Below are 623 nucleotides of genomic sequence, written 5' to 3'. Positions count from 1 at the left end.
TCTGTCAAGCGCAAATACAAGTCATGGACACAACGTGCATCAGCCTTGACCCCCCACCTCTCACCCCCTCCCCCCTCCAGGGGCCCTAGGTAACTGCTGCTGCCAAAGGGAAAAGTTTCACAACTAGCATTTTCACTGAAAACTAATCAAGCATCTGAGGGAACTGTCTCCAATTGTTGGGTTTGACTTGAGGAGGTTTGGGTTTGGTTTTTGTGTTTTGGGGGGTTTTTGTTGTTGTTTTTTTAACTCTTCTAGCGTTTAGATTGAAGCTTGAGAATCACACTGTGGCTTCAGACGAGTACCGAAATCCATTTTATATGCATATTGAAAATGTATACACACTTTTTATCTCTAATATCCCAAGGCTGTTTCTCCAGCATTTTCCACCCCAGGAAATGCTAAAAGGGGTGATGGATGAAGACTGCAGCCGAGTGGGAATGAAAAGACGAAATCCGGGGGGGGGGGGGGGGGGGGGTGTAAAACCTGAAGCTGGAAGGAGGGAGTGGGAGTGGGAGTGGGAGTGGGCGTGGGAGCTAAAGGCGCTGCGCAGGGGCCGGGGCCGGGCCATCAGCCGGGTTTGCCGGCAGTGAGGGCTGGACCTCCGCGAGGCTGGGAGGACGATG

Source organism: Myotis brandtii, unplaced genomic scaffold (assembly GCF_000412655.1).
Source record: "Myotis brandtii unplaced genomic scaffold, ASM41265v1 scaffold1013, whole genome shotgun sequence".
Classification (NCBI taxonomy): domain Eukaryota; kingdom Metazoa; phylum Chordata; class Mammalia; order Chiroptera; family Vespertilionidae; genus Myotis; species Myotis brandtii.
Note: the sequence above shows the minus strand (reverse complement) of the source record.